The sequence below is a fragment of the Peromyscus californicus genome, unplaced genomic scaffold (assembly GCF_007827085.1).
Source record: "Peromyscus californicus insignis strain IS unplaced genomic scaffold, ASM782708v3 Scaffold_8__1_contigs__length_139910024, whole genome shotgun sequence".
NCBI classification, from domain to species: Eukaryota; Metazoa; Chordata; class Mammalia; order Rodentia; family Cricetidae; genus Peromyscus; species Peromyscus californicus.
Genome location: NW_026294606.1, coordinates 11,116,550 through 11,130,378, shown reverse-complemented (window position 1 = coordinate 11,130,378; position 13,829 = coordinate 11,116,550). Strand labels below are relative to the sequence as shown.

Sequence of the window (13,829 nt, the reverse complement as noted above, 5' to 3'; positions counted from 1 at the left end):
ATCCCAGAGAAAGCTAGAAGACTATGAAAGCTGTCTGGAGATGCAAGCATTTTCCCTGGAGTCATATCTGATGATAGGAATCTCAAATACAATACAGGTAAATCCAGATCAAGTCTGTGTCTTCTCAAGGCATGAGGTAAGATGTGGGGTGACATATTTTGGAAGCAAATCTAAAATTCATTTAGCTCTCAGTTGCCAAAGTGTACAATAAAGTTCACGTTTCAGTTGGGCTGAACCAAGCCAATGCTTTATAAATAATCCAAAACCCCATCCTTAAAATGTGTCAGTTTAGGGGCACAGGCGGATTCCTAGGAAGTTTAAAAAAGGAAGGGAAGATCAATTCCATTGGAATGCTTTTATTTTAATTTTCTTCTGGCAGAGGAAAATCCAGGCTCTCCCTCACTATTTGGGGAAAATGATAAGACGCAGAGGAAGATGATGGGGGAGAAAAAGGAATATTTAGTATTCCTCTCCAGGGTGCCAAGCTCTGCCCATGAACAGGACGCATGGTCAAGGGGACAGCTGGCGCTCCGCATCCCCATGCCAGGCGCCTCACCAACTCTGCTAGGGTGGGGACCAGGAAGGAAAAGAGCCTGAACACCGAGTTAGCCATTCATGGAAAGCCCCATCTGCTCCAAGAGTTTTTCATACCCTCAGAATATTTTATTCACGTCTTCTCCGTGGCTCAAAAGTAGAGAGCAGCCATTCCTTCGGATGGCTTTTGTGGGAATTAGCTTCAGTAGGTTTCATAAAGTAGTGGGTGTAGGAAATTAATTTTGAAATAATATTGTATATCAAAAGCAACATTAATTCTTATCCAACGCTTTCTTTGTCTCGGGCATCGGGGGCGGGGGGTAAAAAGGAACCACCACCGGCCTTCACCCACCCCGAGGCAGGTCCTTTGTAAAATCCCAGAGTAGAGATTTTCATAGCCTGAAAAAGGTGCAGGTTTGGGTGTCTTCCCAGAGCGGAGGACTGGCTTTGACACCTAGGGCGCACGCACGCACGCACGCACGCACGCAGTAAACGTTAACTCCGGGGTAGTTGGGACAATGTTTATGCAGCTTTAATACTTGAAGCGGTTAGAATGGGGGTCCAACCGGAACCCAGACACCAAGAAGCGTCACCTTTACACCTTGCCCAAGAGCCTGAACTTAAGCAGGATCTCATTTGCTTTTCAAACACATCACTACGGGCGGAGACTATATCTCTGTCTCACCACTGAAAAGCCTCGGAGTAGGAAGCTGCCCAATCATGCAAACAGGAGGTGAGACACCCTTGAATTCCTCTTGGGCCTAAGCTTGTATCTTCCCTAGCTCCCCACTCCCCGGATGCCTCTCACAGGAGCCCGGACCCTTCGTGGAGCAGCGGCGCACGCGCGCCCCGAACTCCAAGGTGAAGGCACTCCTTGCAAACTGTGAAGCGCTGAGCACCGACCTGGGCGTTTGCAACCCCAATCGCTGGATCCCAGTGGCTAGGAGGGGCCGGGGGAGGGGCAGAGAAGGCTGTAGACGGGCCAGGGCTGCGGGTAGGCGCCAGGCGCGGGGAGATGAAAGGCGGGCTCCGGGGGAAGGGGCTGCGCCGGGTGACCGGCTCCAGCCGCGCCGGGCGCCCCGCCCCCGCTGCCCCGGGCAGAGGCGGCTGCCCGCGCCGGAGCCGCGTTAATTGCTCTCGGCCCGGCACTCAGCCTGCGCGGAGCCAGGACAACCTCGCTCCAGGAGGAATGACAATTCGCCCTAATGGGACAACCTCACTCCCGGAGGAGTGACAATTCCTTCTAATGGGCCGCTTGTTAGAGGCCTATTCTCCGAACCCGGGTATCAGAAGCGGGCAGACAAATGGGCGCCAAGAGCCGCCAGGAATTCCACCACTGCCCTCCACTCCGCGGACATTCGCTGTGTGACTTCGGGCAAAAGATGGCTCCTCTCTGAACTCATTTTCCTTACCTGCGCATGGTGGGAAGAAGGGGATAGGGCAGATCGAACCACCAACTGGGCAGACAAATCCCCAGGCAGCTGGAGAACCCCCCCACCCCACCCCATCTTCCCCACCCCACCGCACCTAGTTACTCAGCAGGGATGTTAGGTGGATATTCAGGGTCGAAGCAGTGTTTCTTTAGCCCTTGTTCACATGCTTATGATGCTTAACAAAGGGCCGCAGGGGTAGGGCTTTGGCTGCGGCCCTACGTAGATTCCTAAAGGCGTCTTGAGAGGTGTTTTGTTGACTTCCCACCAGTTGAAGTTGAGGGTTAGAAAAGAGAGGGGCCTGAGAGGTCGACCCCTGGAAGATGCCCAGGACAAGGGTCTGCGGAGTGAGGTTCGTGAACAAACAAGCTGCACCTCTCCAGGCCTGGAGCCTGAAGGGAGAATGGCCAGTTGGAGTGTTCAGCCCACACTGGCTCAGATGTGACCGTGGCCCAGGGGAGTGATCCCTGGTTCTGACCTGTTCGCAAGCAGAAACCCTCCTGTCACTTGTAACCACTGCCTTCTCGGTTTCCTCTTTCAGAGCAGAGCATGACTCATGCCTGGAATCCCAGCACTGGGGAAGGTGAGACAGGAGAATTGCTGCAAGTTCAAGCCCAGCTTGGGCTACATGAGACACACTCGCCCCCGCCCCCATCTCAAAAAGCCTAAGGAGAAAGAAGAAATGAACCCACTAGTGCATAACCTACAGGCTTGCTGAGGGAGAAGTAGCAACAACCCATGGTCATGGAAGGAGGTGGGACCTGGAGTTGCCTCGTGTCCTTGGGGACCTTCTTTGGGCCTGAATACAAGGTGACCTGATTAGAGGGATGGGTAGGACTTGTCATGAGGAAGGAAGCCAGCACTGTGCCCAGTGAGCACAGAAGAGTTCTGAGCATAGTACAATGCATAATGAATAAATGTTGATTAAATCAAGTCCAGGTGGTGACCGAGCCTGCTCCCTGGAAGGAATCTTTGCCCTCACTTTGGTGTGAACCTGAAGTTGTGAGGACTGAGCCTGCTCCCTGGAAGGAATCTTTGCCCTCACTTTGGTGTGAACCTGGAGTTGTGAGGACTGAGCCTGCTCCCTGGAAGGAATCTTTGCCCTCACTTCAGTGTGAACCTGGAGTTGTGAGGACTGAGCCTGCTCCCTGGAAGGAATCTTTACCCTCACTTTGGTGTGAACCTGGAGTTGTGAGGATCTCCCTGTTTGTGTTTCAACAATTGAAAGTGATGCTGGGTCAGGAAGTAATCATTCCATGTTGTGTCCAAAATGTCTCTAGCCTCCTAATTATCATCATAGTCCCAAGGAAGAAGCTACTCATTTTGTAGCTGGAGAGTTTTTCACCTGCCCAAGGTTTAAGCGGCAACTGAGTGGCCCAGCTGGCATTAGACCTCAGGAGAGACAGGCCCCAGCTGGGAACTACCTTCTCTTTCTCTCTCGGTTTGCGTACAGCATGACTTCTGTCTGTGGCTTAAAGCGTCCAGAGACACTGCTACTTTGTACCCATGTTAATGCAATGTCTTGGTCTTGCTGGGTTTCCATATTTTCTAGAGGAAATCATGTTTTTATAGTTCTTTTTTCTATCTGTCTATCTATCTGTCATGTATGTTTATGTACCTGTGCCATGAAGAATGACAAGAAGGCAGAGTACAACCTGCATGCATCCCTTAGTTATCTCCTTCCACCCTGTATGTTCCTGGGCTCGAACTCAAGATGTCAGGCTTGGTGGTAAGCGCCTTTGCCTGCTGAGCCATCTCTCCAGCCCGTGTTTCTGTAAGTTAAAACACCCCAAGGTATTTAGAGAACAGAAGGTGACATCCCCAGGGTCTGCTGCCCTTAACGATGGCAGCTGCTGCGTTCTGAGCATTCACTGTGTGGCCAGGCACTGTTGGAAGCACAAGGCCCAGACCAATTCACCAAAGCCCACAACAGCACTATCACAGAGTTGCTAATATTATCTTCATTTTGCTCACAGGAAACCCTAGATACTTATAATTTCTCCTTTTGAATCGTGTTTGTTCAGGTGTTTGTTCTCTCTCCACCCTTTCCTGACCTTTCTCACATAGAAAAGAAGAGCCACCACAGTTTAAATTGGAGACCAGAGTGGGTGGAATTCTATAGAAAGGATATTTAAAGGATTTAGGACTTAATGAGTTTTCCAAATTTGAACTATAGTTAAGCCATTCTGATAATGATAATATAACTCACAGATTTAATATCTTCTGTGTATTGTAAGTTAATCTAAGTGGTACGTTTTTCCTTTACCACTCTGCCACTGTTCGTGGCTTTAGGCAAGCAAGTTTATGAAGAGGCTCCAGATGCAAGCAAGAAGAAGGGTTTGAACTCCTGTGTGCCACTCACTGGCTAGGTGACTTGGAACAGGTCATTCTCCCCTCTGGGTCCCTCATCCCTGTCACTGGTCAAACCAGGTTTGGTAGCCGGGAGTATTGTGTCTGACCTTCTGAGGTAGAGGAGAGAGGGACGGGAGGAAGATGGGGGGGAAGAGAAAATCCATCTCCCAGCAGGCCGTGTCCGAAAGATGTCTGATTAAGGTTTCCAAGAGAGTGGAGAAGCTGTGAGGAGAATTTAGTGGTTGGTCTGGGGAGGCTGGAGCCCCAGTTTTATCCCGTAGCAGCTGTGTGTCTTCAGGCAAGTCTACCCACTTCTCTGAGCCAAGCCTCATTCTGCCAATCAGAAACTGAGGGCTAATAATCCCTGTTTCAGGGGTTAGGAGGATTAAATGGGATTGTGGATATAAAATGTAAGGAGAGCAATTAATCCTCTCTTCTTGCCTGATGCCGGACTCGAGTGTGAGTCAGCAGATGAGTGGCCTGGGAGGAAGCACGGTCCATCATCATGATGCAATTAGAACTAACACTATTGGTGTGGATAATGGTAGAGGCTTATGAAAGTCATGCTTGCTCAAAGTCCCTGGGGCCTTTGGGCAGCACAAGAAAGCTTTGCTGAAGCTGCCACACAGGTCTTCCCCAGACCAAGTCACATCTCAGCGGCAACAACACAGGCACCCCAAAGGCAATGGTCCTCATCCCTTCCTCTGAGTTCAGGAGACTAACACAAAATCACCTCCACAGAGACTGAGCACTTGGCTTCCACATCCAGAAGGGTGCAGAATGTGGCTGCAAAATACCATCCTTGCCTCCACTCTCCTTGCTTTCAGAGCAATCCTATGACTTGCCTTTCACTTTATAAGTTTGTTTTTGGTCTTAAGATTCTAATTTATTGAAAGATAAACATTAATTAAATAATAGCCCCATTGGTCCTGGGATAAGGTCAACAAATCTGATTGTCTTGAGACAAGGGAAGAGTTGTGCTGATGCCTGGAATGTGGTAATATTGATTTACAGCATTAGAAAAGGGCCTGAAATGTGGTAATATTGATTTACAGCATTAGAAAAGGGCAGGTCTGGTTGGAATCCTGTCCTACCTCTACCCGGATGGATGGCCCTGGGCAAGTTATGTCCTGTCTCAGAACTTTGGATCCCTTATCTGTAAAATGCGGTGATTATTCCTACCTCCCAGGTTTACAGGGAGGACTTTGATAGAGATAATAGAGAACGACATGGTTGTTATTGTTGTTGTCGTTGTTATTAATGATCATTACAGAAGATCATGGAGGGTGTGCATTTGATTGGATGTATGGAATTGTTAGCATCATTAGTAAACAGTGGTGGAGGAGTTTGGTCAAAACTCTAGTTAGTTGTCCTTAGATCCAGTTATCTCAAAGCTTGCCACTTTCAAAGGAGTAATTGCAAAAGAGGAGAAGGATTCTTTGAAAGTGGAATTCTGGTTAAAAGTCACGCTGTTGCCCTCCGTTTAACCAGCCCATCTTCAGTGAATAGCTGGGTTCATTACCACTTCCCCAGCAGACAGAATCTCAACGGACCCTCCAGACTGCAGGCCAGACTAAGACAAGTGACGGTTGAAAGCAAGGCGGGAAGATGTTTCCAAATTTTGTCCTTTTCATAACTAATGAAAGGCACTGGCTGATGGGCTGGCTGTTCTCTTTCTCTCTTATCCCCCTGGCTTGTCCAGCCCCTCTTCTGTTTTGTTTGAGGCACTGTGGCCAATCCCAGGCTGGCCTCAAATTCACCACCCTCCTCCTCCCTGCTTCCCTCAGGTGGCTGCCTGCTGTGTTGGCAAAGCCTGGGTGAATGTCACTACCCAGATGGCCCCTGCCCTTGAGAATCTGCCACTGTTGGGGGGTGTAGCTTAGTAATGGAGCATTCACTTATCATGCATGAGGTTCCACGTTCAATATTCAGTACCATTAAAAAAAAAAAAGTTGTATATGAACCTCCCCTCCATCGGGAATCCAGATATGTCAAGTGCCTGGATTCCATAAAAGATGTCAAAAGGCTCCCATGCCAACTCCATCTGAGGAATTCTTCTCTCCCAGTCAGAACTGTCCTGAAAACAGCATATTAACCATCTCAGTAAGTTGCCAAATGTTAGAAATTTGGAATGCTTTTCATAGAAATGTAAAATTCTGGCTTCTCTGTATCCTTCTGAGGTGGATGGCCCTAGTCTGGACTACCAGAACCTACAGATGAGATCTGCCTGTCCCAGGAGCATGCAAGATCACCCTGGGATACAAAGAATGCTGTTCTAGAAGGTTCAGGGTGTATGGGAACCCAAAGGAGCACTTGCCTATTCAACCTCGAGAGGCAGGAAGGCTGCTTTGAAGAGGTGGCCTTCTCAGGCTGAGCTTTGAAAGACTGACGGTTGAGAAGGTAGGGTCTCCTGACACGGGGAAGGATTTGTATGTGGGCAAGCAGTGAAATGAGCTGGCCTGTGTGCTTGAGTATTCCGAGAGTACGGAGGGAAAGAGCTGGTGAAGCAGTTCACTCGGTCACTGCTCCGACAGTTGACCTGTTCAGTTCCTTGCACTCAACTGTCTGAAGCTCACAACTGTCTGTAACTTCAGCTCCATCAGACCCAACACCCTATTCTGGCCTCCCCAAGCATTGCATGCACATGGTGCACAGACATTCCTGCAGGCAAATACCTATACACATAGATAATATTAAGTTAACTTAAAGAAATCTTTTAAGAGGAGAGAATATGGAGAAAATAGATGTGCACAGATAGAGGGTGTGTGGAGGGAGCAGCCCAGCAGGCCTTCAACAGATACAGCCCAGCCGGGTGGTGGTGGCACAGGCCTTTAATCCCAGCACTCGGGAGGCAGAGGCAGGAGGATCTCTGTGAGTTTGAGACCAGCCTGGGCTACCAAGTGTGTTCCAGGAAAGGCGCAAAGCTACACAGGGAAACTCTGTCTTGAAAAACCAAAAAAAAAAAAAAAAAAAAAAAAAGAAAGAAAGAAAAAAGAGATACAGCTCAACAGTTCTTCAAGAGATAGAGCGAGAAAGGAAAAGATACCCTCCCCCACCGCTGCCACCTCACTCCCCTTCCTCCCCTTCCTCCACCCTTGTTCCCCTTCCTCCCCCTCCTCCCTTTCCTCCACTTCCCTTTCCTCCACCCCCCTTTCCTTTTTCCCCTTTCTTTTCTTCCCATCGTGTTCTGTTAAATCCATCTTTTGGAATTTCAAAACTAATAGCGTTTGTGTATGATAACAGGAAAATCAGAACTGCGCAAGCAGTCAGGTCTCCTCTTCCTTCCTTCTGCCCTCCAGTGTAACCAGTGTGCACACTGCCGTGTGTCCTCACCCTCCTGTGTGTCCTTACACCTCCGCTCCACAAACAAAGCTGCAGGTGCAGACATTGAAGGTGAGCTCCTGATGCCTTTGTTGGCGTCTGTGTCCTTGGCTTTTCTTTACTTCAAAGCCCAGATGCTTGTCAATCTCAATCTCTCTCTCTCTCTCTCTCTCTCTCTCTCTCTCTCTCTCTCTCTCTCTCTCTCTCTCTCTCGTTTTGTTTTCTTCTTTTTTTTTTTTTTTCAAGACAGGGTTTCTTTGTGTAGCCCTGGCTGTCTGGAACTTTCTCTGTAGACCAGGCTGGCCTCAAACTCAGGGATCCACCTGCCTCTGCCTCCCCAGTGAGGGGATTAAAGTCATTTGCCATCACTGCCCAGCTGATACCAATTTCATTGAAGTAAACTTACTCCAGTCTTTCTTTAGTTTGTGTTAAGGATATAAGAAATTCATTTAACTTTTCCCTCATTGTTGAACTTTATTTATTTATTTTTGGTCCATTTTTTGCCAAGGTCAATGTTTTTTGGAAAACCTTTTGTATGTTACCTTTGCATTTGTATGAACATAGGTATTTCAATATATATATATTAAGATTCCTATTCTGAAGCTCAGGTTGCTGGGAGCCCATTATGTGTACTTTTGACCAGAATAGGCCTTGTTCGGTCATTTTTAAAAGCTCTATTCCTTTGCACATTCCCAGCATAGCCTCGGGCCCTCCCCAGGCTCTGCTAGGCTGGAGGTCATCCCTCCACACACTAGGCTGGTGCTCTGAGCCTGGAGGTCATCCCTCCACACACTAGGCTGGTGCTCTGAGCCTGGAGGTCATCCCTCCACACACCAGGCCAGTGCTCTGCCATTGAGCTCTGCCATTGAGCTCAGCCCTTCCTCCGGCCTTATTGCTCTGTTATCTTGTCTGCTAAGGGTGATTTATGAGCCAGGGGTTAGTAGTAGGGTCCCATACTATACCCCTCTGGTGGGAGGCATTACGGAGCATATTGGAAACAATCCAGACTAGTGAGGAGGCTTCTGTGGTTGCTGAAGAAGCCAGAAACACTGGGACAGAAGAGCAAGGAGAGAAGAGGTAGGTTAGGAAAAAATGGAGAAGAACGAGACCTTGTGTCAACAAACAGTCAAGCATCGGGAACACACACACACACACACACACACACACACACACACACCGCAAACATAAAGAAACCAGTTCCTTCTGAGGACAGAGGGATCTCTACTGCAGGCCAGGCCATGGAGATGCAATGTTCTTTGTCTTCATGGCCTTGTGTGTCTGTTTCTCATGTCCCTGGGTGCCAGCAACCCTAAACCTCTTCTGGAATTCTGTCTCAATACCCTTAGTGCCTGGAGCCCTGGGCCCAGGCAGCAGGCTACTCCAAATTGCTGGCTCTCTCTTGCTCAGGACCTGGGTAACTAGACTGTCAGGACAGGTACGTTGTCTCATTTCCACACAGGGCAAATTGTAGACAGAGCTTTGCAGTCAAGTTCAACTTTTCTTAAAAGATGTATTTATTTTATGTGTATGCGTGTCTGCATGTATGTCTGTACACCACATACATGACTAGTGCTCACGGAAGCCAGAAAAGGGTGTCAGGTCCCCGAAACTGGAGTAACAGGTAGTTGTGAGCCGCCATATGGATGCTGAGAACTTTCCTCACTGTTTGCCCTGAATCTTTTCCTCTGTCCTTTGCTTTTTTTTTTTTTTTTGTCTCCATCTTTCCCCGCAAACCCTGGAAATGAACAACTGACCCACCATTATCTCCTTCAGTGTCTTCAGGGATCCTGGGAAGTCTTGGGGCTGCCTTACTCTAAGGGTGTCCCTTGACCCTGTGGCAGCTGAGGGGTGGGACCACAGATTGCCATCAGCACAAGTGGCCTGTCCAGCTGCCTGCTGTTTGGTTCAGTGGAGGCTGGTAAACCTTCCTTGTCAACAGGTCCATCCATCTTTGAAACCCTGCACAGTGTAGAATGCAACCAGCTCGGGCACAGCTACCAAGATGTTGTCCACTTCTCGCTGTGTAGCCCTGGCTGTCCTGGAACTCACTCTGTAGACCAGGTTGGCCTTGAACTCACAGAGATCCACCTGCCTCTGTCTCCCGAGTCCTGGGATTAAGGGCGTGCGCCATCACACTCAGCTCCCTCACTGGTTCTTGAGCATCTCCAGCATCTCCCTCCATGCTTACAGGTCTCAAACAGAAATACTTCTTTCTTCCTCCCTCCCTCCCTCCCTTCCTTTTCTTTTCTTTTCAAGATTTAGCGTGCAAATGTGAACGGTAAAATAAAAATTAATTATCCATTGACAGTGCATGTTCAAACCAAACGCGGAGTTCTCTCGAAGGAAGCAGTTCATATCTGCTAGTTCATCAGCTCAGCCCTGGATGTCACTATCAAGGATTTCAGGGTTGGATTGAAATGAGGGACTATGCAACCTTAAAGAAGCCACCTGACTTTTCCAATCCTGTTTTCTTTTGCTTAGAATGCAGTAACACTAATTGGGAAGATTGGTTGGGGGTGTGTGCACAGTGATTGAGAACAAGGGCCTGTCTGTTCTTGGCACACAGTAGGCACTTATTAAATGGAAGTAATTTTGAAAGCGATCCACTGGAATCATTCGCAGAGACCAGCTGACTATTAGAGCAGAAACAGTGATGGGAATCGCTTGCCTGCTCCCACCCTGCTCCATGTCTGAGGCCGGCTCTTGGTTACCTCGGTGATGCTTCGCAATGCAAATCCAGGCCACTGTGCAGCCTGCCCGGCTCCTGTGCCGTGTGGGCACACGGTGGAGTCAATCTGGTTGTGTTGATGTCAGGGAAGTCAGCTCTGACTGCTTGGCTGGGGTGGTTGAGGCAGAGGCGTTCACTCTTCTGGTGACAGAGAGCTCAAAGCCAGTTGACAATACTGTAAACAAACAAGTAAGCAATAGAATTTGAAATAATAATATTTAGTTGGATTTAACAGCAGCCATAGCAAACAAATGCCAAGGAAAGGGGAGTTCCTCGGACGTTTGTAAACAAAATGGAAAAAGAAAGAAGGAAGGAAGGAAGGAAGGGGGAAGAGACACAGCCTGTGTGCTCCCTGGGTTCCCCCATCTATTTTTCGTATGCTTCTCATTACCAGGGGAAAAGGCAGCCCACACACGGGCAGAAGAGAGACTGTGTGGACAGAAAAGCCGCTGGGGTGCCTGTGAGCCTGTCTTCTGGATCTCAAACATTCCATTACTTTTATATTTAATTAAAAAAAGTCCACCGAGTCACAGTCTGGGAGCTAACACTTCGTTGCTGCAGTGCCTGGCAGAGTGCGTCATTCTCACGACCCCAGGACAAGACCCTGGCACTTTCCAGTTTGATTTATATTTCCAAAATGCTTTTATATCTATCCTATATGGTTTGCAGCTAGTTAGAATTTGGACACTGATTTCAACGAGGCTTTCTTGCTAGCTCATTCAGTGAGGCAAAGTACAGAGGCACCTGGTCACTTACCTCGCAGCCTTGAGCTCACATCACTATCTCTACGCTCAGGGGGGAAACTGAGGCTTAGAGAAAGCAAGCTGTTTGCTCAAGCTCAGTTAGCTGTTATCAGTGTGAAGTTGGTTCCAAACTTTAGTTTCCCAAGTTTAACTTGAAATCTTTTCCTAGCACCACAGCTGCAGCCAAAAATAATTCCTTGGAAAATGCCTGCTTCGAGACTCTCCCGGGCATTATGAGGACCAAGATAGCAGTATTTACACCCCATCGCTAACATGAGACCAACCCTTTCAGCAGCTTGTAAAGGAGACTCACATAAAAATATCTGAGTCGCTGTCTCCTTCACATCTCTTAGTCAGCCATGCATTTTCATTGTTAAGAAAACTCAAGTGTTGTAAAGACAATCTGGCAAGAAAACAAACAAATCCTGAGAGCTGGTTTGGGATAGAAGCCTAAATCCTTACTCTCAAAGCACTGCCTCCTCCTGGGTATCACCTAGGTCTAGTCCCCCTTTTCTCTTCCTCTTTTAATAAGAACGCTATTGCACCACCGCCCCCTCCTCCTGTGGCCACAGTGGCCCTTTAGGGACAGATGAAGTTCACTGTTTCCGTCACAAGCATATCTCTCTCTCTCTCTCTCTCTCTCTCTCTCTCTCTCTCTCTCTCTCTCTCTCTCACATTCACTCTCTCTTTTGACTCCACTGTAAAAGTGTGCTCCAGGCAAAACGTTGGCATATAAGGTCTCATCTCAGAGATGACTGCTGGGGACATTTAGACACTCTCTCTCCCTCTCTCTATTTATTTTTCCTTTTTCTTTTTTACAGATACTGTTGGAAAGAGAATGACAAGGTCAAGAATTTTTTGTTGAAATCCATGAGTTTGCCCCATGGGTTTTGTCTCATTAGCCCACTTTACTCTGTTATTTCCAGGCTCTTCTTAAGCAGTTATTTGGAAGCAAAGTTATAGTGGCCTTCGGGGGAGACATATCTTTGTTTTCCCTGCAATAAATATTTTCTGAGTGACTACTGTGCACCAGACACTGTCCTGGCAAGAACAACGGCAGGCAAGCCCGCCGTGGTCCTGGGATTATGGCACCAGTATATATGGGGATGCAGTGTGCAAAAGCACACTGTACATGTCCCGTGTGGTCCTGGGACTATGACACCGGTGTAGGTGGGGACACATGCACAGGTACTGTACATGTCTGGCATGGTCCTGGGACTATGGCCCCAGTGTATACAGGGATGCATGCACAGGTACTGTACATGTCTGGCATGGTCCTGGGACTATGGCCCCAGTGTATGCAGGGATGCATGCACAGGCACTGTACATGTCTGGCATGATCCTGGGACTATGGCCCCAGTGTATGCAGGGATGCACGCACAGGCACTATATGTGTCTAGCATGGTCCTGGGACTATGGCACCAGTGTGTAGGGGGATGTGTGTACAGACACTGTACATATTAACAGATGAGGCAGAGCTTTAATTTGCTGGTGGAGTGGTTGGAGTAGACTGAAGGTTGTAGGCACTGGGGCTCTAACTTTAAGTTGGATGGCCTAGGAGGACCTTCCAGGAACTGGACAAGGCAAAGTAGAGGCCATCCAATAAGTCTAGGAAGGACAGCCATGAGGAAGAATGGCATGTATAAAGACTATGAGGAGTATGATATGTTGGAAGTGTATAAACAAGGCCTACTGTCCAGATTTCCTCAGTTCTAGACCAAGTGGGGTGTGGACAGGACATCATTGACAAGACATCATGTCTAACTCCTGGGGTTGGGGCACCTGAGGTCCAGGTATGGGCCTCTAGGCTCCTGTGCATCCTGAAGTAGCCTTTTCATTGTTCTTGTAGGTACCATGGGGAGGTGTAGAAGATGTCTAGAAGAGCATGAAATGATGTACTTATGAGCTGGGGAGATCTTTCTGGCAGTGGAAGGAAAAAGATGTGAGGGGAATAAGCCAGGGAATGAGGAGACCATCTGGGGGGCTGCTCTGTGTGTCAGCACTGGGTGAGGTGGTGGTGGAGACAGAAGACAGGGTGGGATGGAAGGAAGAGAAGAGGGAGGCCTGGAGGGATGTCCAGAGTGTCCTAACGCAGTCACACGGTTAAAGTGGTGCTGTGACGAGAAGGAACAGGACGGCGAATGACGTGAGGAGAGTTGAGAACAAATCTGGTCTCTGCATGAAGAGCAGCTTGCCTGTGTAGACCTGTAATTCCAGGTCTTCAGGGGGCTGGCTGCAAGTCGGAGGACAGTGTGGACACAGTGACCCTTGCCTCAAAGTAACGTTACAAAAGCGCTGGAATGTAGCTCACTGGTGGAGCGCTTAGCGCGCATGTGTGGGGTCCATGAGTTTCAGCTCCGGACAGAAAGACAGAGACACAGAGAGAGACAGAGACAGAATCAGTGTGCCCTGTAAACTTTGTAATTGTGAAGCTGGGGTTCAGACCCGGTTCTCAAGTCGGGGAACCACATACAAGTTATTTTCCGTCACCAGTTGGGCTACTTCACCTGAGAAGTGGACTAATGATGGAAACTGCCTCGGAGTGGCCTTCTCTGGGCAAGTGCCATGGAGGGGCGCGGTGATAGTCACTGGGAGATGTAGGTACTAAATACAGGGACAGGTGATTCCCACACAGACAAGGGCTCCCAAGGGGAGGAGTGGGGATCCAGGGACCAGACCACAGTGGGTGGTCACGGACTGCAAAGCTGGGGATGCTACCAT

At 48.6% G+C, this 13,829-nt stretch overlaps 1 long non-coding RNA gene across 1 annotated transcript; it reads left to right on the top strand.

The window, feature by feature from the left end:
• Positions 1 to 1,034: 1,034 nt before the first annotated feature.
• Positions 1,035 to 9,949, top strand: LOC128102906 (uncharacterized). Its single transcript, XR_008215590.1, has 3 exons — positions 1,035 to 1,267; positions 2,506 to 6,716; positions 7,616 to 9,949. It is a non-coding gene; the product is annotated as an uncharacterized LOC128102906 (long non-coding RNA).
• Positions 9,950 to 13,829: the final 3,880 nt, after the last annotated feature.